The 26743-nt window shown below is 32.5% G+C and overlaps 1 protein-coding gene across 3 annotated transcripts in view; it reads right to left on the bottom strand.

Annotated features, from left to right (window-relative positions):
- LOC123549172 (uncharacterized methyltransferase YodH-like) overlaps window positions 1-26420 on the bottom strand; it is a 36198-nt gene extending 9778 nt beyond the window's left edge. Inside the window, exon 1 of one of the 3 annotated variants that reach the window (XM_045337042.2) lies at window positions 26372-26420. The gene's annotated coding sequence lies outside the window, so the exon portion shown is untranslated. Of the gene's footprint in view, window positions 1-5674; window positions 6079-8156; window positions 8417-26371 lie in introns of those variants that run through there. The other 2 variants (XM_045337040.2, XM_045337041.2) reach the window with 2 other exon arrangements.
- Window positions 26421-26743: the final 323 nt, after the last annotated feature.

Here is a 26743-nt window from a genome sequence, read left to right as displayed (position 1 = left end):
CGTGATATTCATCTTGGAACTATGTGTCACCATGAAATGGATACTTAATAACTCTTATTGAACACTGATTGATTCATAATACATCTTCATATTCTACACTTGGCTGAGGTATGTGAAATCTACCAGCAAGTGCATGTCCAACACTTAATTTTAATTTTTATAACTTACTAGCACTGCTTATTCCCTGTAAGGGCATTCCCTTACAAATGAATGAATGAAAGCAACCAGTGCCGTAACCAGCCCTGAAAAAAAACACCGAGGCAGAATTCTTTCGGGAAAGAGTTGTAACATCATGTGTTTATGAATTATCGTTTTGTAATTGCTTTTATTTACTTCTGATGTCCATTCAGATTGTATACATGTATTACGTATATATTGCATTTCAATTTTGTCTTAAAGATATACATGTAACCAATTTGCCGGATCACGAATTCTGTTTGCAAAGTTGTAAACAACAGGTATGAGTGCTAAATCACGTTCCTTATTAGCATGTGTCTTATATTCTCTAAGCTTTATCACGTGAGTTTCAATTCATAATTTATAACTTTAGTAATATGTTAATTCAGACGTGATATATATGATGTCTATCTAATCAATATTCTAACTGGTGCGTGATGTGTAATATCCGTCATGCCACCAAAGTAGATAGAAATTATAACTTGAATGCCAATCAAAGGTGTTTTACTGTAAGTCCTATTGTGAAGCATAACTGGAGTGCACGTAGAGGGTTGGGTTCGGGGTCCTCCCCAAGAACTTTTGAAATTATACAAGACAAAGCTGTGCATTTTAAGCAACCCTCGAAAAGAATCTGAGCAAATAAGGTTAAAAAGTTTGCACTAGTCGCATGCATAATTGGAATACAGGTAAAGTTGGGATTTCAAGGGTCCTCCCAAGGAAATTCTGAAATTATAAAAAGACAAAATGGTGCATTTTAAGACATCCTCGATAAAGAATATGAGAGACTCAGGTTGAAATGGTACTTACCTAAAGAAACATAATGAATTTTGTCAGCATTTTGCTTATGAATAAGTTCGCTGTAAATGCACAGTAAATGGGCCATTTTTTTTTTAAATATATAACTGCATTTTTCTAATAGAGGAACATCTGTTTCACGTTTTTTAAAACTGTATTCAATGTGTCCTATTAGTATTCAAATGCTGCAGTAAAGACATAATCACATTATCAGCCAGAAAAAAAATAAATTTGAAAGCCATTTTATGGCTGAAAATTGCCCTTTTTTCATGTAATGCGTTAGCATTGGATGTTTACCCCTTTCAAAAACGCTACAATATTTTCAAATAGCAAGATATAAGTTTGATCTGAATACCTTTAAACAGATAATTTTATTCTCTTTAAACTGATATATTACATTGATGATCACTTAAGTCGTTGCATTTTTATGAATATGTTAATAAAATGTGTGTCGTGTAACACCACTGTTTTTAACAAAAATGCTAAATTTTGAATTAAACACAAAATGTCTTAATTCTACATATTCAAAATACACATTGCTCACTGTCTTACTATAGAATTGTAGAATATGAAAAAAAATGCTTGGAACAGTTATCAATGAATATTTTAGCAAAAGAGTCCATTTTACTCCCCAAAAAGCCATTTGCGTGAAAAAAAGTGTAACGTCCGCCCCCACTGTTATTTTATAATTGAAATTGAATAAACTGATATTAATTACTTTCATATATGCTTAATGACATACTTATCATGAAAAAATGATAAATAAATAGATCTGCAACCTTGCTGGGAAAAAATGACCAAATATTAAAAGTTATGTGTAACGTTCGTCCCTGTAACGTCCGTCCCCCTGCATATGCTTTTCTTAATCTTGTACAAAATGCATTGTTTTCGTTTTAATGGTAATATATGATACTGTTATTTCACAAGAGTGTGTAAAAAGTATGAAATAATCAAAAACAATGTTGAAATATTTTTTTCTTACTTTGAGTATTTAAAATTGAAAACTAGGAGAAAACCTGTAAATTAGTGCAAAAAAATCCTTGTTTTCTATCTTATGTGAAGAAATTTAATAATTCAATAAGTAATTAAGATACAAAAAGATTCATTTAAATCCATAAGATGTTGAATCACCTTCATCTGGAAAATAGGGGGACGGCGCAGTACAGAAAAAAGACGGATGTTACAAAAATTGCAACAATTAAATATTTTCATATTCTGATTTTGTTATCCGTCAGCAACTCTCTGTAGTTTATATATTAAATTAAGAAACTGTGTATTGAATCATTCCAAATAAAACATTTATTTACAATTATTAGGACCATAATTCAAAAGAATAATAAGGGTAACATGACCCCTGCTGGAACAACAGTTGGCTATAAACACAATACGAGAAATATATACAAAATTGATAAAATGGATCCACTAAATTGGGCCCAGTTTATACATGTTTATATCTCTGGATCCTTGTAAGATTTTATAACAACACTAAACACATACTTAGGGAAAACTTAAGCATTATACAAGATGCCATAAAACTGGACCGTGTTTAATATTTCAGGATCCTTGTAAAAACACTGACTCTCTTAATGTATAAACAAAGTGAATTGAGAAAGGGGAGGAGCTTGCTGTCAAAATATGCAGATTAGGTATGGGGCTAAACGTGTGAAAAAATCTAAGTTGAAGTAATTTTTGATCCAGGCTCATGCCAGTTATGATCATGCTTTACGGTTCTGTAGACCCATAATTATAGAGTTTTTTTTCTTCTAAATTATGATAATTTCATAAACAGATGTGTTATGGCAATGAATCACAGATATTTTAAGTACATGTATCAACTATTGTACAGGGTCCACAGCATTTTTTTTTCAAACTCAAAAAGAACCTAAAAATATTTTAGTCATTACAGCATATGTTTCCATTCTTAAAGGGCATTGCCTCCTTTCTTCAAAACTAGGGGAAAAGAAAATACTGTCTGTTCAAATGTATTTTCAGCATTACTTTCAGATTACATACTTCAGGGATTTTTTCTTAATCTATATATATGAATATGATTAGTAGTATCTGTGAAATTCAAAGTGAAACAAAATGGTCCTCTTCACCTCGGTTAAAAATGTTTTAGGTTAGTGCTCTTATCCACTTCTTGTGCTGAGATGATGATTACTGTCACTTTCTAAGTATATGATATTAGATGATACATATCACGTACATGTCCATGAAAAGAAAACGTTTAATGCATTTTCTCATTTGGTTCTGTTTCTGTTTTGTTTTATGCCTCAACGCAGTTTTTGTAAAAACATTTGTTAGAAATTATGGTTAATTTTTGTAACGTCCACCCTAACGTACTTAACTTAGGCAGTTAGATGTACGATTGCATACCACACACATATCTGTTATAGATCTACTCCTTTAAGACATAAGCATAATTATGAAAATTTAGAAACATCTTGTATTAAGTCAGTGAATACATAGGACAAACACATTGTATCAATTTCCTGATAAACAAAATACTGTTTTCTTTTTCTCTCCTATTTTGAATCTCTAATTCAACATATTTCTTTTTATTTATTTACTTTGTATCATTTTTCATTCATTTAGATAGGTTTTACATTAAAATAATCTGTATTTATTCAATAAAGCTACATTAAAGACTTGAAAAACATATGCCGCATTGTTTTCTTTTACACCACTCTTTTTGGTTTTAAATCTATCGAGGATTAATAAACTAAACTTGAATTGTGACTGAAAATAGTATTCATTTGGATGTTAACCATCTGAGAAAAAAGGCACTTGGGATAGAAACTGAATTAGAATAGGTCTCTAAACCATTATTATACGCCCGAAAGGGACGTATCATGTTATACCGGTGTCCGTCTGTCCGTCCGTCCGTTAGCAATTTCGTGTCCGCTCTGTAACTCTTGAACTGCTTGAAGGAATTCAAAGAAACTTGACACAAATGTTTAGCACATCGAGACGACGTGCAGAGCGCATGTTTCGGATTACTTGCTTCAAGGTCAAGGTCACAATTGGGGTCAAAGGTCATAAGAGTTTGTTTCGTGTGTATATTGCTCTGCATTGCGGTGTTCTTGCTTTTATTTGGCAGATCCCTTTTTGTTCACTTACAATATTTTTTTGAATTACTTCCCTTTTATGTTACTATAAATAACTTATTTTGTAATTTTTTTATTATTGGCCGTAGGGAAAAACCGAAACCACTTTTCTGTGGTACAGCATGGATGGTACCTCCAATTGTTAGGTGTATTCTGACATATCTGTACCTGGTAAAGATTTTTTGTGGACTTTCATTTATTTTGAGAATTTCTTCGCTTTGTTGTTCCAGTCCTTTAGGCTTCAACAATCAAGTTCTTTAAATTTTGCTCCCATCCTCTGATATAACTCTCCGGGCGTATATTGCCCCGCTTGGCGGAGCTCTTGTTTTATTTGAAATAAGATAAGGATAAATTAGACAACATGCCGACGAAATGGTGATATAAATGGTGAACTTCGACCTTATCCATTCGATAACTAATGATCTTTTCCCGCTGCTCCAAATGCCAGTCAGATTTGATATGTGCTAAAATCTATCTTGCTTTCGGAATTTTATGTTCTAAGGAGGTAATTCTGTCTCATGAACTGATTTTGTTGACAGTGAAACAACAATGATCAGACTGCGAAGCCAAACTTAATTAGAAACACGAAAGACTTAGTGATGACTTTGTGCAATCTGTTATGCAAATGTTGTTCTAAGTAAAGTGTTGTCAAATAGAAATAAAGTCAGAGACATGATGACCTTGTTTATAATGGTGACTGACATTTTTTTATGAACATCAATATATATTAACTTTTTGTTTTCATGTCTCGGTAATTAATTGAAATCTCAGATATTTGCCATAGGTCTGAATACCTGATAAATTCTTGATAAGAAGAGCAAAATCATTTAGATGTAAAACCTATATATTTGAATGCTTGCTTTACATTTTATGAACCTGATTGTACATATTTCTATGTAACATCAAAGTAGTGTTTTTCTAACTATGTTAGGGTAACTGATATCTGTTTGTATAGGTAGTACTAAAACATTCATAACATAATTCATTCATCTCAATGCTTATAAATACGTTGAATAAAGGGTTTTGTTTTCGAATAAATGTTTATATGTTCAAGGCGTTTTCGTTATTTATCGTCTGATATACCACGGTTTTGAGATCCACAAGTATTGAACCTAAATGGCGTAAGTCTTAGTGATTAAAAATCCAAATATCTGAAAGAATATCACAAGAAGGCGTTGTTTATTTTTAGTCTAACATGCACCTCGAATTATTATGACAGAAAATATTTTAGTCTTTATGTTTTCGAGTAGTATTGAACCAGTTTTCATGCAGCGGTTCGACTTAAAAAAAGACATCACACTGTTTTGTCACCGTTATTTATCTCAGGGTATACAACGATCAACATTCTTTTTGTTTGACTGTCAGACAATTCGAGCCGTGTTAGAATTAAAAAAGATAAAAACATATTCCTAGCTGTGCCCGTTGCTTTTGTTTTTATTTTGAAGCAAAGAACGCAACAAAACACAATGATAGCAAACTCATTTCATTAATGTAGAATTAAACAATATGTTTCGTATTCTTTAAATCATTATGGATAAATAATTTTGCTTTGAATCGACTAATATAATAGCAATTTTTAATGGAACATAAAATACCAGTGTGAGAGTATCCTGTCTCATATTGGTTATCGTTCACTTGCCGTGAACTGCCTTATTCGAACCGAGTCTCATCCCTTTGATAGACTACCACGCTCCGGCCTCAAACGTACAATCAGTGTTAATGCATCACTCGTCAGTTATGTATAGGCAAGGCACATGCAAGAAACAATCATGATTATGGCTAATATTCATTCGACGTCTTAGACACATGATATCTACACAATCCGAAATATTCGCTTAAATCCCTTTCTAGACATCCAAAAATTACTTAGCATGGGATATTTTCATGATTTTATTGCCAGAAATAGACGTATTGCTATAAAACGAATGAAACAGCCAAGTAATGAAACATTCACCATACTTCTAAATAATTATAGAAGACAAAAATAGCAAGGCTGTATGATCATTCCTGTGTGAAGCAAACTGTAGTGATTTCGTTCCAGTTTATGCTATGTAAATGAGGCAATGGACATAAAATGAACCGCGCCATGAGAAAACCAACATAGTGCGTTTTGGACCAGCATGGATCCAGACCAGCCTGCGCATCCGCGCAGTCTGGTCAGGATCCATGCTGTCCGCTTTCAAAGCCTATTGCAATGAGAGAAACCATTAGTGAACAGCATGGATTCTGACCAGACTGCGCGGATGCGCAGGCTGGTATGGATCCATGCTGTTCGCAAACGCACTATGTTGGTTTTCTAATGGTGCGGCTCAAATGTTAAGTGATATAGTCTATTCACTTTTTTTTTTAAATAGATTTCAATACATAACTTGCACAATATACATTTCTCTTCCCCCCCCCCCACAGGTGTGGTGCAATCATTTTTGTGTGTGTTGGGGGGTGGGGGGTCTTCTGGTTTGTTTCCGTCAGTCCGTCGGTCAGTCCGTCAGCCAGTCATATAGGGAGGATCACATGCAATAACTTTAAAAATACAATACAATTTTTTTCATTTAGTACGTGAATAGATGGTAATACGGAAATATGCAAGAATTTTAATGTGTTCCTGTGGCAAGATGTGCGGTTACTATAACAACAAAAATAGTCCAAAAGAATGATCAAGCGTTTTTGTTAATTTTAAGGATGGGGAATATGGTTCCAATTGCATCAAATATGACAAATATGTCCTTCCGCTTGGTACTTTTACTGTTGGGCGATAATCTTCTTTCTGAAATTTTTTTATTTAATTAAAAAGAATTGATAAATAAATTAAAAAATCTGAAAAAATACATAAAGTCAATTAAATAATGTTTGTTACATAGAATGCGTATGCTACATTGTATATGATCCGATACGATCAATAGTTTACTGACATTTTAGATTAGCACGCAGACTATGTTGAACAATTTTAGCCTGATTTTCTGCGTTTTAGCTTGAAATCATCTCTTCCCAGTCTTGAAACAGATGCCTCCCGCTCCCCTCCCCCCCCCCTCCCCATGTTCATTTAACATAGCCAAATGAGAAATAGTTTGGTTTTGAGGGTGGGAATGTAAGTCTGCTACACTTTTGTGGTACAAAAAATATTATTTTTCTAGTATTTGATAGGTAGAAAATGTAAATGTCAAAGGTTTTCCCCGTAAAACCTATTTGTTTTCTTGATTTCTCTTTAAATGTACGACAATACCATTCACATCACACATCATTTTAAAAATATTTATACGGTATCTTCTAGTGCAAATATCAGCCAATTTATAACAAAATGTAAAATTTCAATTTCTCAGTTCCCTCGGTCGATTTTTTGCAAGGCGTCTATTTTTGTATCCAGGTTTTGTTTTGTCTAAGCTGTATGAATTACCAGCCGTTCTTCAAGAATCTGATCTCAGTTTGGAAAGTATTATTCGAGTAGATGTGTTATAAAAAATATCATATATCTATGACGTCACAACTTTGTGACGTATGTGAGATATGTCAGTATCGTACTACGGTTGTTCAAAGTCCGCATTTCAGATTAGTGTTTTCAATATTCCCCAGGCTCAGCATCATCCGAAAATACCAGCCTGTAGAGGTCACTCCAGGGTGCGAAGAGTGGCACACTCACTCTGATGGTTGCGCTAGGTAACATTTGCAATCAAAGCCTAAAAATGGGGGATAAAAGATTGAAAGAAGCAATGATAAGATCAGGCGAGGATATGAAGCTAGTGCCAGTGTTTGCGCATATATTAGTAAACTGTATTTTTGTAGATTTGTAAATTTCAGAAGTAAATACAGGGCTGTAGCTTGACTAAGTTGTTTGATCTTAAATACCACATAAACAAACTTCTCCCCTCAATCAATACTGTTACAAATTATTGCATTTATTTCGGACTCGTACTTACGAGGACATGTTTAAAAAATGTAAGATCTCGATTTTTCAGTCGTTCAGTTAAAATGTTCCACTTTTTAATGTTATTTATAAGCTAGTTCAGTGAGTGATAAAACATTCGGTTTCATATGCATATCTGAAACTACGGGATACGGTCAAAATAAATGTTTTATATTTACCTTATGCAGATTTTGGTACTCCTAATCCTACAGCTTAGTAAATATTACACAATTGTCATTCATATAATAATTTTTATTGTAGTCGCGCACTTTAATTTCACTGTAAATGTTCACCGTGCTCAAATGTAGATGATACCATACTGGTTTATGTCAAAATAAGTTTTACCACTATTGCAAAACTTAAAGTGGGTGACAGATAAACATACTTTGATATCCTTTCATGTTCCATTCATCATTCAGACACGTCAATGAATAAATTTTAGTGATCTTCAAAAGATTTATCAGATATAATGGCGGTCAAAATATGTTTACTGTGTAACAATGACAGTATATCATATCAGATACATTGGTAGCATAATCGAAACATTGCGGCTAAATGCAAAAAAGGATTAAAAAAATTTACGAAACAATGGAAAAATTGCTTTTTAATGTAAATAACGAAATGAATGCCGCAAAGTAAGTATTTTGCGGTTCATTAGCGTGGATCACATTACTATGTTATATGCACATAAGCTGCAGCGTCATTGCATTTGTAAAACAAAATGAGAAAAAAAAAAGCTGTTCACGGCTGCTTTCTTATGATATTAAGAGACAGAAACTTCTTGTTGCACGTTTATACTTACCATTCCTTCAACATTGTACGAGTATTTTATACTAATAAAAAGTTATGATACTAGACAACTAGTAGCTGCTTAATTAATACCTGTAGGTGACCACTAAGGCAGGATGTAATGTATACCTCTATCGCAGTTTAACATTAAATGTGTGACAAAAAGTCTCTTTGGATCTTTTTTTCATATCACACCTCATCTCTTCAGCCTTTAAATTTTATTTATTGTATTTTTTTTAATATTTTTATTGTCAAAAAATGACGATATGCCTATGCGTATGTTAGTATGTTGAGTTACGTGCTGGCCTTACGCATTATAGATCTACTCAGGTCATACTGGCCAGTCGCTTTCAGAAGAAGCTACAAGCTATATTTCTTTTCCCAGAATCTTCACCCTTGGGAAGATTCAACTGACCTGCACAAAGGGAAGTGGATTCCCTTTTCCACATCCTCCCGCTAAATAGCTTCAGAATTGGTTGCGCTACGCCTTGACCCCCCCCCCACCCCTCCCCCCACACTACATACAGTAATAAAATAGGTGTGTTAAAACGTACCAAATAGCAATTACCAAACATTCACAAGGATTGCATTTTTCATTGATCCCGAATTGAAGTTCGCGCTCTTCGCATCGTCATTTCGTACTTGGGCACTTACACCCGGAGCAAAAAAATCCACAAGAAAAGTTTACATCCTACGTTTTCTGGCGATTTTATGTTTAATTTCCTACAATATAAATTCATTTTTTTTCAAACCTAACCTGATTTCAAAGCATGTTTAGGTTCAAAATAAACCGGCGGATTTGTTGGTGCCAAAAGCAAAATCACTTGAAACTTAATTATTTATCATTTTAGTTTATATCATATGTATTTAATTTTACCAAAATATCATTGGGACAACGGTGCGGTTTATTTTCACTAATTTTGAAGAATATTAAGCGCTACGCTGCTGTTGAAGCGTAATATGCAGACGATATGTGATGTCGCGGGGTTATGTAGTTTCATGATCAATTGATGAAACTTCATTTATACTGTAATCAGCAATTAATATATATTTGAATGTTCTTTTCAACCTAATGAGGTTTAATTCTAAGTTAACGTCACAAGTAATGTACTGATCATTTGCTACGCATTTTGCACTTATCTCTGTTTTGAGTTATAATGATATCCACCTTGTAATTGTATGAAAGAAGATTTTTTGTGAGAGAAAACTAATGTCCTTTTCAGCATGAGAGCAACATTAGACAGAACTTTATAGGGGAAATGGTTTAAACATCTTTACATTTAATTTTACTCGAATGAGCTTCATCAAGAAGAATATTATACATACACCTCCAAAAAAGTAGGTCTTGTGACCTCCATCGCAGAGAGACACATTACAAACGAACCACAAATCAGGATAAGTACCCGGGGTAGATCGCGGAGTTAAAGGGTTTTTTTCCTTCTTTTAATTATGATAACAGCGCAACAGAGTGTGTTTTTATCAAATATCCTACTTTTCTTGGGGTATCCCCCCACAAACCCTCCTATGGGGGAGTGTTGGACACAGCCTCCCTAACTAACCCCTCTGACTGTCGTCGCTTTGCCTTACCACTCAAATTTATCTAACAACCATGAACAAACGCGCGTACTCAATTGCTACGGCCATGAAAATGTATAACAAAGATATCTCAAAAATTAAAAAAGATCCAACTAATGACCATAGAAACACTAAAATTGGTGAACGCTTATATATGTATCAGTATTTTTCAAACAAAAGCCGTAATTTACGAAAACTTGGAAGCCAGAGGCGTCTGTTTTTTTTAATGAAATGCTTGTTCTTTTGATAATTATCTTAACCTTGTGTACCCCTTCTTCCGTAAAGTGCATGATATAACATCATTCTTATTTTAAAGATCGGTTATGACTGATGAAAATGAATCAGTGAATCAGCATATAATTTTTCGAAAAAGAACAAAGAAAAGAAAAGGAAAAAAAAACTATAGTTCCAATAGTTAAACACTTATAATATTGCTTAAGGTAACCTTACGCTGCATTACAAATTACTAAACTTGTCTGTCAGCGGACTGATACAACACAGAACCCTAACTCTGACATAATACAGTGGTTATTTCTTTCATTTACGTTATACAAGAAACAATCCCTGAGTGGCAAGCTTTGGAAAACCAAAATCAAATCAAATCCAAATCAAATGTATTCACTCAGTGCATCATACATGATACAAACATGAGGTATATATATAGTAATACGTTTTAAACAGCGGTACATAGCAAATCTAATTTACAGAGAGCAAACAGAATGTGTTTCGTAAAACGTAACCATCTATTGTTTACAATTCTTTTATTTTTACAATATTATTAATCATAAATTTGCGTTATGAGGACAGTATATGTATGTCGCATGTGGAAAAGATTCACCACCCCACACCCAGCACCGCACCCAGCGCGAGTCCGTTGCTCACTTGACAGAAAAATCTGTGAAAAATGAGCAACGAATCCTACTAGACGCACTACACCCATAGGACGAGCAACGAACCCGTACCAATGCGACATACACTTAACATTTGTGTATTTATCTTTTACTATTTTAGCAATCATCGGTATGCAAATTTTCGGATTTACGTTATATGAATAATTAATTTGACTAGATATATTTGTTTTGTCGAATTACAGACTGGTTTGAATCTAGTATTTGGCACGAAACTGTGTATATTTCAGACTGTCAAAAAGTGACATCTCTTGTAAAAACACTGACCGTCTGTCTTTTGTTCATGAATAATAGCTTTGGGTAGTTCATTCAAATTTATATAATACTTTGGAAAGAAGATTAAAAGGACTTCGGACACTATCGTATGCTTCTAGCCTACATTTTAAATGCAAGTTTCTCATTAAGTATTTGAACAATACCCAAATCGTTTCAAGTCAATGATAAACCAATGTATTAGTTAATTTATTACAGCAGAAACTGATTTGTATCTGTTCCTATCAAGATGTTTTTCTTATTTTATGTGGGCCAGGATATATTTTCTTGAAAAAATAAAATGTTTAATTTCCGTAAAAATATAATGTCATCACTTTACGGAAGTTTTAAATATATGAATTCCAGTCGAAAAAAGTGACAAAATTTGTCTATTTAAGGAAAAAATGACATTTTAAGATTAAAATCCTATAAATAAATAAAAAAGAGAACAATATTTTTCAAACAACCTGTACTTGATTTATCTATACACTGTTCGTAATGTAAAGTTATTGATGCATTACATATGTGAATAGGTATACATGTATAAGTGACCGGTCAGTTTTATTACAGTGGTTCAGGTAGTTATTTAAGTACATGTACATGTCTGTATAGCTCTGTTATAAGTGATGGCAGATATTTGTGTGCTGTATAACATTAATACTAAGAAAAGGCAGTAATCTTATCAAGGCCGTAGGGTGGGTTTGCTTGGGATAAGTACCAGTGGCACAGATAATATTTGAGCCGCGCCATGAGAAAACCAACATAGTGCAATTGCGAGTTTCAGGTGGAATTTTTATGCAGAGACCTGCTTCTACTTTAGCCCTACAGATGACACATTTCGAATCTGCGCAGTCTAGTCAGGATCCATGCTGTTCGCTAACGGTTTGTTTAATTCCAATAGACCTTGAAAACAAACAGCATGGATCCTGACCAGACTGCGCAGATGCTCAGGCTGGTCTGGATCCATGCTGGTCGCAAAGCCACTATATTGTTTTTCTCATGGCATGGCTCATTTTGCTTAAACATGTAATAAAAATGTATCCGAAATGACAGTTCTTTCCGAGGCTTGCCTAAGGAAGCTGGATCGGAAAAAAGTTAAATCGGAGTAAGTCTGACAACAACCCATCTATAGATAATGTTGTCTATTCAGGGCTGAGCTTGTGGGCAAAACATATTCGAAATGTGTCATCTGCAGGGCTAAAGTAGAAGCAGGTCTCTGCATAAAAATTCCACCTGAAACTCGACTGGACCGTTTTCGCGTCTAGCCGTATTTGTATATGCCATATGCATGGAAAGCGACTTGACACATCACTTTCATGGCATCACACTGAATGTGAAACCATCACCGATATGACCTGCCAAGAAGCTACTGTTCTTGACCTATGCATGACAGGCATATCCATGCCAAGCGTTATTTCTGTTGGCTAGACGATAGTCAGGATCAGATTAACTGCTGTGCACATATTGCCTCTTTTTTGTTGTGTTTAGGCCTAGTCCGCCGCAAAGAACAATCTTCAATTCAGTTTTCACAGAAGGAAGAACATGGAGTAATGAATGCGTGTGACATTTAGTATGTGTCTAAAAGAAATAAATATAAATGCACAGAAGAAGATGAAGAAATAATGAAATGAAAAATATATAAAAATACAAAAAATAATAAAAACAATATGGAAAACAAATTATATCTTCATCGCTAGTGGCGTGCGCGTTGCGAGGAGGGCATGCAGAAGATTACCTGGTGTGTTGCTAGTATTTGACAGCACACATTTGCCAATCTACTGCAACAAACAACCAGGATAAGCCAATGAAAATTTAACCCAACGAATAATAATGAATTCACAGTACATTTTGTATTTGCTTCTCTCACTACTATACATGTATAACATGCCTATATGTGCCCTTTCAAACATTTGTATAGTATTTGAGTTAAGAATAGATGTAAAAATATGTGACTATCAAATTATTAAAAATGAATATAAAAAGTATTGGTTACTTTACATTTGGGAACACCCTGTAGTTATATTTTTTGTTTAAAAGTACTGCTCCACCCCTTGCATCAACACAATAGTCACAGAAAATGTGTATAATTAATATCTACATATGCTGGCCAAATATGGTTTTGATGCACGGGGGGGGGGGGGGGGGGGACAATGTTGTTTAAAGCAGCAAAATAGCTTTTATATGTATATAACAGGGTACGTAATTCTATTTAGAGCAAAAATTACCATATTATGAAACAAATATTGAAAAATTTGACTTTAAGAAATAATCTCAAATATGTATTTTGATGGTATATGTAATTAAATACTTATTTCTCAGTGGTTTATTTTTCACTCTTGGAGTAGGCAAATTCATATAGAAAGTGTCCGAAGACCTTTAATTGCAACTCTGTTTTAATTTTATATGAAAGAAATCTTGCTATGATATGTATATTTAAATGTTATGGTTAGTTGTGCGTGATGCATGGATTACATGCTTTTTTTTGTAGTTTAAGTTAAGTTAATACATAAGTTTGAACTTGTCGTTTCTGCGTGCTATTTTGAAAGTGTGTAACTTCAGTTTGGATATTATGAAGGAAGGGTGAAGGATGTTGTTAAATTATGTTCGTGATTGGCTTATAAGCGATGTGAGTTTAATGTAATCTATCTAGTATTCTTATTATGCTGTGGTGCTTTATATATTGAGAGAACTTTATACTTGTGTTGTCCAACTGTGTATTCTAATAAGTGTGTTTGGATATTATATTTAAATTTTATGGTTAGTTGTGCGTGATGCATGGATTACATGCTTTTTTGTAGTTTAAGTTAAGTTGATACATAAGTTTGGACTTGTCGTTTCTGCGTGCTATTTTGAAAGTGTGTAACTTCAGTTTGGATATTATGAAGGAAGGGTGAAGGATGTTGTTAAATTATGTTCGTGATTGGCTTATATAATAAGCGATGTTAGTTTAATGTAATCTATCTAGTATTCTTATTATGCTGTGGTGCTTTATATATTGAGAGAACTTTGTACTTGTGTTGTCCAACTGTGTATTCTAATAAGTGTGTTTGGATATTATATTTGACTGGTGCGGATATTTGACAATGGATATGCGGTTGCTTTGCTGTCAGACTGGCTGCTGGTCATTTTACGTCATAGTGTAAGCTGGTAAGTAGTTTAATTAATGTGCTTATTGTTGTGAAGTTAAAATATTTCAAACTGTTGAAATGATACCTGCTTCTGTCTACGGTCAATGTACGAAGTGAATGTAATATTTTTACATCATTCAAGCAAATTGGTTTACATAAATACATGGCTATAAAAAGCATGTCATGTGCTATTTGACAATAGTACAATAGATGGGTACCAAATTTCAAATATATACGCATGCATGTATTCCCCAAATGGAGGTTTTTGGGTGGTACTTATATCTGGCGGAGGATTAAATTGGAGATATTAATGCTCGATATTTGGGATAATTGAACTTGTGGGTCTTGGTTTCTTCTTACATTTCTTAGTTATTGTTAATTAAATATTTTTGTTAAGTAAAATGACTTTGTGGTATTAGATTAGGCAAGTCAATGTAGTCTCACAAGTGAGAAATGTAAGAAGACTTTATACATGCATGCCTATACTGTATTTACATATTATTTACATTTAATTATATAATTATAAAAAGTCATTTGCATTTCTTATACAACTGCACCATAAATATTGTTTTTACATAATTTATACATTTCATGTGTATGGCTAATTGTAACTAGCTTTTACATTTCTCTTTATAATATCGAGGAACTGACAAAGTTTAATTAATTCAAACTTATTATCACTATTGAAAAACTGATTATATTTCAGTACATTTGTATATCTAAAATAGTATCTTTTAATAAGTCTCCTTCTATCATCTACAAAATGTTTGCATTCTAAGACATAATGGAGCTCATCTCCAATATTTTGATTACATAACTGACATTTTCTGTCTGATAAGGGAATACTATGCCACCTTCCTACCTCTATTGGTAATCTGTGGTTCCTACATAAAAAGGCTACCATTGTTTTACAATATTTCTTAGGCAATAATTTTATATATTTACTTTGTGTAAAATTTTCCTTGACAAGCTTTTAACAATTTGCACTAGACATTTGTGAAATAGCATCATTCCAATTTTGCATATATTGGTCTTTAATTTTCTGTTTAAATGTCAAAGCTAACCATTTGGCATTTACATCAGCAAATAAGTTCCATAGATATGAATAACCATTTGATACAATTAAATTTTTAACATTTTCAAGCCACTTGGATTTAACTTGAGTCTGATTAACAAACATATTAAGATAGAGCTTACTAGACAATTTGTTACATTCAACATTATGTAATCTACTCCAAAAAGCAACAATTCTGCTTTTTATTTCTACTTCTAAAGGCATTATTCCTAGTTCTCCATATAACATATTTGATGGTATGCTTTTTTTTGAGATTCAAAATAAGTTTGAAGAATATCAGCTGTACTCTTTCTACTATATCCAAATTTCCAAAACCCCATATTTCACATCCATATAATAATATTGGTCTAATTGTTTTACTAAAATGTCAACTTGTAAATCTATGGGTAAATTAAGCACTCTTATTTTCCTTAAAAGTGAAAACATTGCTTTGTTAGCCTGCTCAGCAATGTGTTTTTGGCTGCTAGGTTGCTACCACTTCTTGAAACATATATACCCAAGTATTTGTATTCATTAACTATCTCTAATTCTTGACCATTGAATACAAATCTGTGATTGTAACTTCTTCTTGTACCTATTAACAATATTTTTGTTTTACTGACGTTTACAGTTAATTTCCACTGCTTGCCTTCATTTTCAAAAACATTTAAACTATTTTGCAGATCAGGTTCATTTTCACTAAGTTAAACAATAACTGTGTCATCAGCATATAATATAATGAATATTTCTAAAACTGGTAAAACCCATTTGTCTGTGCAATTTTATTTACACTTTTTGCTCTATTTTCATTTACAAAACCTTCCAGAACATTTAAATATAATGATAATAGAAGAGGGGACAAGTTTTCCCCTTGTCTTACACCTGTTAAGCATGGACAAAACAATGATGCACAACCTTTGGTAACGACCCTTGACTTGATATTTGCATACATATTTTTCATGAGATTAAAACACTTTCCATTGATATTATACTTTAAAAGTTTATGCCATAATCCTTGTCTCCATACTGAATCAAAAGCTTGTTTAAAATCTATAAAAGCACAGACCAATTTCTTCTTACTGGCTTTTAACAAATAAGTCAGACATGGTAAAACAAATAAGTTATCAATAGTTGAAAAATTCTTTCTAAATTCAGCCTGGCAATTATTAATAACATTATATTCTTCTACATATTTATTCAATCTATTATTTATGATTGCAGTAAATAATTTACCAACACAACTTAATAAAGTAATAGGTCTGTAGTTTTCAGGTTTTGTTTTATCCCCCTTTTGTTAATATATTGGTATAATATTTCCACTTGTCCAACATTCAGTTATGACAGATATATCAAAAATCAGATTAAATAACTTGACATATATAGGCAACATACAGTCAATGGTACTTTTTATATGCTCATTTACAATATTATCAATACCTGGATTTTGTTGTTTTTTAAAGTTTTCATAGCATTTAAAATTTCATTTTCTGTAATGGGTAAATTAATATCCTCATTTGTATTATCTGGGAGGTCAACATCTATATCTTCCTCACTGTCAAATGTGTTACCATTTACATTTTTAAAAAAAGTTGTACAATTTATCTAGGGAAGTAGTTTCAGGTATTTTCTTATCAACTGAATTAATTATCTTCCAAAACTCTACTGTTTTTATATTTACTATCTCTCAGTAACTTTATTTTGTTTTGTTTGTAAAGACTTACTCTATCTGAGATTGTTGTTTTGTATTCTTTACCAATTCGTCCGAGTTGCACTCAGGTTCACATGACAAAAACTTGAAAACAGTCCGTAATTAGCTTCTGTTTTAAGTGTGAAAGTTGTTATTTTATTATAGCAAGCTTTAGTCATTAATACTATTATTTGAACATTATTGGGTCAACTAATGATTAAGGTAAACAAACTGGTTACCAGATCATACATAATTTATTTTACCGTTCAACAGTATAACCACTTAAAAGTAACATCAGAATGCTGAAAATAGATAAATATAGATATCAGGTTACAAAGCAATATGACATGAACAATAACTATCTATGACGACTCTATGCTGAGACACTTTTTACGTGAAGAAATGAAAATAGAGCTCAGTTACAGTGTTGCAAATGAATGCATTATCCAAATAACTACCGAATCTATACTCTACTTTTTAACCTTATCTCTGGCAAATGTTGACATATTGAAATAAAAATACGACATATTATTTAATGATTATTCTATGTGTATAAAACATAATAAAAGTTAACAATCGAAAGTAAATTCAATACAGTGAATTAAAATAATGTAAACAATCATAAAAAACACAGAGTGGAAAAACAAACTTGTCTCCAACACTGGAAGTAGTACCGTTTGCCTAAATGAATTACTTTGCAAGTACCCTTATATTCGTCTCAAGAGCAGAAAACATAAAAGTATATCAGTAGGTTTTCATATTTGTGTCGAGATCTGTCTGAAAATTCTGCAAGGGAGATATTATATGATTTAGAGGCGCAATATCAATCTGCATAAGAACACAAGTGCATATTTCTCAATGCAAACGGAAATAATATTTTTGTTTCGCGTGCATTTTGATATATAAAATGATACATATTTTGTTTGTTTGACTAGGTATAATTGAAAATTATCGGCTATTATGTTGTTTTTATCGTCTTGATATTCAATAATATTGTGTAATTAGTGACGTCACACAAGTATCTTATATGTAATTTGTACGTTTTTTGTGTGTGTGTGTGTGTGTGAAAATATGAACGGATGTTTCATTGAAACCTACCGGAAATGAAAAATGAAAATATAATACCATCAACTACGTCAGGTCATTCCAGTAGAATCTCAGCTTCACTAAGTGTTCACGCTTCGAAGATAAAAATTATACAATTTGAAATTCTTATAGAACCAAGAGACCACTTACGTTGCAAATAAACGTGCAAAGAGCCCAGTTATGACCTGGGAAAAGCAAAGGTTCCTTTATACAAGGTGAATCATGGAGAACTGATATATGTACACTTCTGCTTTCTCTGGATTTATGATTTAAAACGAAATGAATTTAGTTCACAAACACGCTTTCACTACTGGATGCACATACCATTAAACATGGTTTAAAACCCTGTAAAATATCTATTTCCATTAAAATAGGAACAAACGTTAATTAAACCCCTTAATTCTTGCATCACTTTATTTAACATGTTTCAAAATATTAATGGGTTACATGTTTAATACCATTAAAACACCAATTTTCGACCATGAATCATGCCGTTAAAAATTTGGTTTGGTAGCTAAAAATAGTTTCATAAAGAATGGGTCACAACTGTGGCTTCTAGAGTGTTAACAAGGCAAATGTTGACGCACAACGCACGACGCACACCGCACGCCGACGGACGCCGGACAATGACCGGTCACAATAGCTCACATTGAGCACTTTGTGCTCTGGTGAGCTAAAAAGAATCAAATATTCTTCTAGCATTTTACAAAACAGTACATACGTATAGATACTGTTACATGTGTAGTTATACATAGTTTAAATCAATAAGGCAAATCTCAATATCAAGTTGATTATCTTAATGATGTCTAATTCTGGTGGTAAATTTTTATGGCCCTTATTTGATATAACATTAAAATATTACAAACTCATTAAAATTGAATCTGACATATTTAATGAGACCATTAACTAATTCTCAATAATTAACAGCCATTAAAAGAGTATTAAAAAGTAATGGCCCTCTTAGTACTTACTAACAATGTGAAATTAAGGGGTACCTTTTTTAATGGCTTATTAATTTAATGCCAATTAAGACATTTTCATGGGGTTTTAAGAAGCCAATTAAATTATTTTAATGGTTTATTTTTAGCAGCTTTTCATGGCCCGCAAAGTCATTTTAACAGGTATATTTTACCAGGGTTTTAATGTACTTATTTCATGGCTTTTTAATATATGACATTAAAGCTATGGTCATGACAATGCCATTAAATTGTAAAAAGTAAGAGATGAATTGTAATGGTGGTCTGTTAAAACTCTGTTAAAAATGTTTGAAAAAACTAAGGCCAATTTCATGAGCCTTTTAATGGCATGTGCATCCAATAGTGTTTGTAATCAAAGAAGGTATGACACTGATCCATGTAGCAACCAAAATGAAGTAAATTTAAAGACATAGTATGAAATTTTGAAAACAGAAAAATGCACCGATAACAACAATACAGATTCATATGTCGACAGATTTAATTATTTTGTAAGACTTAGTATAACTTCGGATGCTTCAATTTGATATATTTTTGTTGTTTAAAGGTGTTGGTTGCAAAAGATTATTCGGGCTGTCAACAGTGATCATCTAAAAATAAAACAATCTACGATTAACATTTCAGTATTTGTAATAGGTTTAGAATTGTTTTCAAATCATTGGATAACAAAACAGGTTGAATATTAAAATCTTTCAAATCATTCTAGCATATTGATATTTTTTGAATGTCTCAAAATCTTAAAATAAAATCCAAACAACTTATATAGAAAAAATGTTTATTATGTAAAAAAAAAATGAAAAACCCATTTACTATGGCAACCACCATCATGCCAATCATCTTACTTAGAAGACAAATCGTCTGTTTTAAAGTCATTCGCTTGTCCTCATGTGGCTTCTTATGTCTTGGCAATCGAATTATGCTGAAGAGAATAGCATATTTCATTTAAGCAAGTTACATCTAAGCAAGTTACACTTTAACAAGTTACATTTAAGAAAGTTACATTTAAGCAAGTTGCACTGTAGAATTCTGACAGATATGTTTAATTATTATATTCCTCTGATAGTTAAAACCAATCAAGCAGAGCAAATTTGCAGAAGATTTGATCCGATAAAACATTAAAAAATGCTTAAAATTCACCAAATTGAGACTTTGGTTACAAAAACGAAAAAATGTTTTGTGGTTGATTGTTGTTATACTTGTAACTTGTTTATACGTGCACTATGTATAATAATGATACACTTGTAAATTTAATTGTATTTTTCAAAATTTATTTCACAGTTTTTACTCAAAACACAAAAAAGAAAGGAAAAAAAGAAACATTCAATTTCATATTTATACTACTCTACGTGCAAGTAAAGATACAGTCGCGTTAAATATTGATTGTACATGTACTATTTCTAATGACAAAAACATGATAAACATATTTACCTAGGTTTTTTTATTTGTAATAAATTATTACAGCTTTAAATGTACATGATATTTCCAATATTGTTCATGTATATACTGTTTTCTTATGTCATTATATAATTGGCATTCAAACATGAAATGGAAGGCGTCTTCTAGGACGTTACACATTGAACATTTTCTATCATCTACTGGTATGCTTGTCGGCCTTGTCCAGCGCCCAGCTTCTATTTGTAACTTATGTGACGATACTCGTAATCTGGACAATGCTTTATTATATTTATCTACAGATATTATATTTAGATATTCGTGAAATTTGAAACAGGATATTGTTCTATAAAATAATGCTCTCGACAAGTCTTCTAACCTGCTATACCAATTTTGTACGAAATTGTCTCTTAGTCTTTGCTTAACAATAACTAGAAATATATCAGTATTACCATAATTTTGCTGTAGCCAAACATCATAAAAACCCAATGAACATAATAATATTTTTACTGAAAAACATCAATTAATTGTTTGAGGAGCATTATCAAAATCACTTTTCAACATTTGATATATTTTATAAACATATTCTATCATCGCTATGTATTATTGTATAATGTTATAATGCTGTATCGTTTAGAATGACATTCTACCTGGTTCCCCATATATAAAATCGTCTCGTGTATTTTCTTTACCCCTATTAACGATGTTGCAAATGTACTCTTTCTATAGCATTACAATCACCAAATCCTATGACTTCGCTTCCATAGTTCAAAATAGCAGAAACGATCTAATTTATGCAAAGGCGTTAAAGTACGTAAGTTTATGTAAGGATTTAGTTAATGTATATATTGATTTCTGAGCTTGTCAAGCTAATGTAGTTTTTGCAGAAGTAAAGGAACCACAACTAGAAAAAAAAAAACAATTCCTAAATAGGTAAATCTGTTAACAATTTCAATTTCACATTTCATTGACAAAGGAGCTACAAATATTGCCAAGGCAATAGCTTCAAACACGACAAAAGTCCTGAAAGATCACGGTTTCTGTATTTGAAATTAAATGTATTTAACCTTGAGCACTGTTAAACATTCTGCTCCTAGAAACTATTCGTGTTTTTGTTTTTGACAGTTCAAAGGCGGTGCCCAAAATTGTTCTTTGGTTTTGTCCCCATTATTTTTCAATAACATTTTGTTTAACATGTATTGATGTGTGTGCATATAAAATATTACTTGTATACAAATCTATATACATGCTTTTAAGGAAGACAAATTTCTCATAGAAAAAATGTTTAGTCATTTTATAAATCGAGTTTGTAAATCAAACCCAGCGTGTTAGTAATATGCTATGTCCGACACAAACACAAACAGGATTTCTATGCAATTTCCAGACATTGTGCATAATTCTTGCACTAACTTTGTTTGGAAACTCACGCATATAGCGTAATGATATATCCGCTGAAAAGACAAGTCAGCAATATAATATTTTGTTGTATGTTTAACAAATAATGAAGGCATTTGAGTGATTTTCTGTCTAATTTAGCATGGTTCAGAGTTCAGGTGGACAGGAATTGAACCACGTGGTCAAATATCTAAGCATCTGAACGATGAACCGTGGTAAACAAGACGCCAAGCCATAAGACGACCATGTTTACATGTTCGTTGGAAATGTTTTATAAAAGTTATTTTAGGCTTAATTTTTCTATTGTCACAAGTAGTAACGAGCAAGAAGTCCTTTAGGCATTTGACTTCATAATTCGCGCATCAACCATGACTGTTTTATCGCAGAATATACAGAACATGACCTTCTTCTTTGTTTAAGTGACAATCAAATCGAGTCAAGTAAGAATTCAACAAACAATTCGGTCGTTTAAAACAGACCCTTGGACTCATTTTCCACCTCCATCACACTCCCTGTTTAGCATGTTTATAATGCACATTTTCCAGCAATGTTTTTCTTTTTTTTTTTTTTGTTAAATTGACACTTTGAACATCTCTTTAAGCTGGATACCCACCGCGAATAAAATAAATACTAATTATTTCACAGTAAACAGTCATCGTGTAGCAATCAGCCGGTTCATCGTATCAATTTTGGTACTCGGCTCCTCCAATCGCATACTAGTAGAGTGTTTTTCAGAAGATTGATACTTGATTGCAAATTGATTGCTAAGAAAGTTGGTACTGTTACAACACTTTGTAGGTAGATACTCCTTACGTTATGAATATCACCGTTGAATCCATGTTTAGACAAAACAAATAAATACTTTTATTCAAAGTTCTGTGTAAAGCAATGTCTGTCTGTATTGATGATATAGTTACACACGATAATAGGCAGGTAAATATTGTCTAGTTTTGTACAAAAAAAATGTCATGAGACAAGCCGGATAGTTTGAATATTCTGGCTGGAACGCTGCAGGCTGTCTTAAAGGTTCGCGTGATGAAGAGGAGTAAAGTTTATTTTAGCATAACCATCATTCTTATCGGTGGAACTATACCTAATAATATTCAATTCAATTCTTATATATACACATATCGCAATCTTAGATATTCTTTTAATAATAATAATAATAACAATAATAATAATAATAATGATAATGATAACAATGGTAATTATAATAATAATGGTAACAATAATAATGATAGTAATAATAATAATAATAAATATAATAGAGACCTGGAACTCTCATTGGTATTATTTTAACATTTAAGGTAATGTGAATATGTAATTGCTTCAGATATTACATCAGAAAACGAGAATTGCACACTGTATATACGTTTTGTGCACCTATTTGTTCTGCACAGTACAATACAAACATTGCGATAAGATCAGCATTTAAGTGCAGTTTCAAGTAGCTACTATTCCATTTGCTTTAAAGCGACTCGTTCACACATTTAGGCAATAAATGCACTGGGATAAGACCAGCATTTAATAGGAATTATTTCCATTCAATTCGCTTGAAAATGAATAATTCATGCATTTTACCTTTTCTCGCGAAAATCTGCAAAATGTGGGAAGTGTGAAAATGACAAGTGGGGCAAAGTTATGACCTATATATTTTTGCGAGGAATCCTAATAAATAACAAGATATATTATGCAAAAAGGTGTAAACCGCTGAAAAGCTTTTGAAATGAAAGAAAGCAACATCTTCTTCCATTTGTACCAATATCCATTTTTACTCACTTCATCAAAGTTATATAATACATTCTATGCAAAACTTGGTGGAAATGAACATGTTGAAACGTTTTCATCCTAGCTTTAAAAGCCACTGCTTCCTCTCATGCTTTCATAGTAAAAAACACACATGACATTGAAATGTGTTTCAAACACTTCAAGAACTGTGTTTGATGATTTATTCTAAATTGCTTTTCTCTGTTCAAACAGGTCTAAGGAGTAGTTATGCAGATAACTAGTACACCAGCATATTACAACATTTTATTAAACAGTGATCTTATTTTACAGCATAAAAGTTTAAACTACATTTTTCACCGATTGGTAAATTAATATTTCTTTTCCAACACTTCCAACACTTCAAAGTATACCATAATCCTCTGTATTTAATTCAATATCAAAGTGACTTTGACTGTTGCAATATTACTTCATATGTAGCAGTCCCAGGCTTGAATGAATAATAAATACTATCAGACAAAATGAAATGATTAGGATACTTCATTCTGGCTGTAGGACTTGTCTTGCTTCAATCAATATGTCTTACGCGATTTCAGTCATTAAGTGTAATTGGACTGATCCTTATCTAAATCTGCTACTAAATAAATCGCTGCTGTTACTCCCATAGTCTGAAAGAAGTAAATATGTCAAACCACATGGTAAATTCCCATACATATTTCAATGTAGTTTCATACTCTGGAGAGGAGTTCTCTGTATCTTTTAGAAAACATTGATTAGTTGTCCCCGGAGTACCATACTACAGTGTCTATATATTACAGTCTATTCGTTACGCAAGAGCATTTTTAATATTAGATGACTGTGAAATATTAATAAACCTATAAAAGGATCCTTTAGAAGCATAGAATGCAACAAAGGAAAATAATAGCACATTCGGTTTGACTGTGTCTGTTCATGAGAGGTAAATGTGCAACACCTCTCATGCCCCCCAGCACTGGCGTAAGTGGAACTCTATTATACATGTATTGAATGGACTCCATGATCCCAAAGGACCAGAAAATGTAACAACACTGAAACCAAGTACGGAGAGACTTTTTACAGCCGCCACACGGCACTTAAGGATTGCTGTTGTGATAGTTAATAAAGTCTATAAAAAGATCTTTTGGAAGCAGAGAATGCAACTAAACAAAATAACAGCAGACTCGGTTTGACGGAGTCTGTTCATGAGAGGTCATGAAATTTGCAACAAATACATGTTTGGCAAAACGACATAATCGTGCAAGCTCGAAATATAGTGTTACGTTAGTCGCTCTTGGTTTTTGTATGTCATTTTGTATCCATTAGATAAATTCAATTAAATCAGCGAAATAAAAAGAATATTGATATAATAAAGGCACTTATTTACATTTAGACTCATTCAAGAATACGAACTGCATAAGCATCGCACATATTTTCAGTTACTTTTACATACATCAACAAGAGCTGTCTGACGACAGCAATGCTCGATTATTCAACCCCCTTGTCAACTGAATTAATATGAAAGTTGAAAACAAGCATAATTTTGTAAAACAGCAAAATAAAGTTATGAAACCTGTGCAATGTACGTCAGTGTATCACAGGGAATAAGTGTGTGAAGTTTCAATCCGCACCCGTAAGAGGTTACTGAGATAACAGCTTACAAAAGTTTACCCGAATCGGGACGCGGACGCCGACTTCGACGCACGGGTGAGTCCAATAGCTCTACCGATTCTTTGAATAGTCCAGCCAAAAATGAATTGATAATGAAGAAATAATCTTTTTACGTTAGGAGAGGCAGACCACAAAATTGTTTTATTGGATTTGAATTAAGGCTGCAGCCTTTTTTGAAGCTATACAGTCATAACAATAAAACATTCTAAAATGATTATCAAGTAACAATGATACTTGAACTTTATAGCTTTCAACCAGTATATAGTTCAATTCATTACTACACGGTCAAGCGTTTAAATAGCTAAATCAAACAAAAACAGACAGCGTTGTTAAAAATGGAAAAAAAGATTAACAGTAGAGCTAGAATTGTACAAAACATATATTTATTTTTATCATTGCGATCTCAAAGTTTGAAAATATTTGAAATACATATTCACTACAAACTTAACTTAAAGTTAATCACAACATCAAGAAATAATAATTTACAAATTAAATACTTGTAATATTATTATATTTATGACATATCAATAAGAAATATTTACGGATAGTAGTGGTTTAGGAGTTAAAGTGTCGGCCGCTTAATCCAGAGGTCATAGGCTCTGGCTGCACTGATTTTACGATCTGGTATTCACATTTGTCACCAGTATTTAGTTTTCAGGAAGCGGACTTGAGAGTGATTCAAATAAGTTTCAAGCTTTCATCACAATCGAGGTAAAATAAATTAATATAAACTGAATACTTACATTTCTTTACGCCAATGCTTCCACATCACAGCCAACACAATTACAGTGTAGAAACTGCGATCATTACTACTGTATACGACAAGAATAAAAAAAAACAACAGTCACAGCACGGCAATTATAATGCATCCGAAGTGTTTAACAGGACAGTCAAAAACAATTCATTCAACGAAAATGTTATTATCTTTAGAAACTGGAAAGCTATTATTGTGCGTTAAAGAATACTTAAAATAATTAATGCTGTAAGCGTACTTCCACTTTTAGAGTATTAAAAAACCTTTTCAAGAAACGGCTGACCTCTGACATGTTTTCCCCGTTTGAATGTGAAGAAATATAATAATAAACTAAATACTGTGTTTAAGTTTCAGCAGAAAA

This window comes from Mercenaria mercenaria, chromosome 6, assembly GCF_021730395.1.
Source record: "Mercenaria mercenaria strain notata chromosome 6, MADL_Memer_1, whole genome shotgun sequence".
Lineage (NCBI taxonomy): Eukaryota > Metazoa > Mollusca > Bivalvia > Venerida > Veneridae > Mercenaria > Mercenaria mercenaria.
The sequence above is the reverse complement of the archived record's forward strand: the minus strand, read 5'-3'. Positions and strand labels throughout refer to the sequence as shown.